Source organism: Urocitellus parryii, chromosome 1 (genome assembly GCF_045843805.1).
Source record: "Urocitellus parryii isolate mUroPar1 chromosome 1, mUroPar1.hap1, whole genome shotgun sequence".
NCBI classification, from domain to species: domain Eukaryota; kingdom Metazoa; phylum Chordata; class Mammalia; order Rodentia; family Sciuridae; genus Urocitellus; species Urocitellus parryii.
The window spans coordinates 206,080,601-206,082,500 of record NC_135531.1 but is presented as its reverse complement, the minus strand read 5'-3'; the positions used below and the strand labels follow the sequence as shown (position 1 = coordinate 206,082,500).

Below are 1,900 nucleotides of genomic sequence, written 5' to 3'. Positions count from 1 at the left end.
TAGATTAAAAAACTGGACAAATCATTTCCCATAAAAGACTATACATAGAAATTTCAGGAATGAATGAAAAAAACCATCACATCCTGGGGCTGAAAAATACCTTCTATTCATCCAGGCAACCTTGCATCTTGTCAATGACACCAAATGGCTTTATGGAGAAACTTAACTCTCCTTTTGAGCCAAAGCCTAGAACTGTGAGGATTTAAGCAACCCTGCAAGACCTGTGACAGCAGGTTCCAAAAGGTTCTGAGATCTGGCCCTTCTTTCCCAGACAAAATGTTAGACACATGTCATGTTACTCTATTTCGAAATATGGAAGCATACTTTAAATATTCTTAAGGCATTTGTTTATTGAAACATTCTCTGACAAGATTTCACATTAGTTTAAAACTCAAGTTGGTCTTTACATTTCTCTACTGAAGTCTCCACCTCAGCGGATTACATCAGAATACCTCCAGCAATCAGATGACCACCATCCTCAAGGTGAGCCCCACCCATGGTCAACTTTTTTTTTGTTTCCCAGGGGAATCAACTAGATGTTAATTCTAGTTGCTCTGCTGGTGTAGGTTGTTAAAACTCTTCTTGTTCCTCCTTTGGGCCCCCTTCATTGGATGTCACAAAGCCTTGGTCTCTGGCATAGAGAATGTCTACAATCCTCTGCAGTATGGGGTCACTTTCCCCCTCATTCTCCTGGCAAATCAATTCAATGTTCCTCAGCTTTCCGAAGTAGAAATCTCTCTCTTTCTCCAAACCTTCTACAGTATGCTTCAATACGTTGACCCGCTGCATCCATTCGGCTGCTTTGCTGTCGCCTTCTCCCATACCAGGATTCTTTCGCACCACCCCTGGGGCGACCTTGGGAGTTGCGGTAGTTTTCCGTGTTGAAACGGTTCTCTGGGGAGCCGCATTGCTGGAGTGGAGGGGTCTCTTCTGTTTGTTGGGAGCTGCAGCAACCAGGGAAGGAGTGCCTGCAGTTTCTCGACCTTGTCTGGCAGCTACAGGGTCATAGTCTTCTCCTTTATAGTTGGCATCAAAAAATTTCTTGAACCACTGCGCGAACTCAAAATTGTCCTGAAATTTTCCTTTCACTAATTTATCCACAGGAATTATTTTGTCAACTCCCATCTTCTTAAAACCTGCTTGTAGTATTTTGAGGTTCTGGATATATTCATGTTCTAGCTTGGCTTGGAATTTCACTTTCTTCAAGGCAATGGAGCCAGGGAATAGCATGTCCATAAACTGACAATAGGCAGCCCCTGAGCACAACTGTTTGATCTTTGTCACATTCAGCTGCAGAGACTCATTGATCCAGGCCAGCATGTCAAGTCGACTTAGGTCGGTCCCGGTCACGGCCATCTTCCGTTGAGTCTTCCGACTCCGTCAAACTGCCGATCCTGCCCAAGCGTGATGACCTCAGACGCACCCGCCCGACGCCTCGTGACGTGCTGACGTAAGCCAGAAGTAATTTTTAAAACTTAAAAAAATATATTTTTATTATAGATTAAATAAACCTATCTGCATGCTGCTCTTAGATGCACAGTGACAGAATAGTATTTCAGTTGTAGGTATTTCTCTCTTTTAAAAATGAATATACAGGATTTTTTTTCCCCCAAAAAGGACCAGTAATAGGACCATACGAGTCCTCTGGATTCTATTATAAATTTCTGACTGTATGTGGTTAGCATTAACAGGACATGCATTGGGGCCCATATGGAAGAAATTTATGCAATAAACATTTCTTGAATTACTATGACTGCTGAAGTTCCAGGTAATGAATCAATCATAGGTATATTCATTGTTATTGCTCAGGTGATAGGTTCATATTTCTGATTTATGAGGTAGTATTTATTTTTCCTCTATAAGGGGAAATGGTAGCTGTTTGAACAGAAAAACAAATAAG

At 41.8% G+C, this 1,900-nt stretch overlaps 1 pseudogene; it reads right to left on the bottom strand.

Annotated features, from left to right (window-relative positions):
- Positions 1 to 570: 570 nt before the first annotated feature.
- LOC113183102 (microtubule-associated protein RP/EB family member 1 pseudogene) lies at positions 571 to 1,396 on the bottom strand (annotated as a pseudogene).
- Between the last annotated feature and the right edge of the window lie 504 nt (positions 1,397 to 1,900).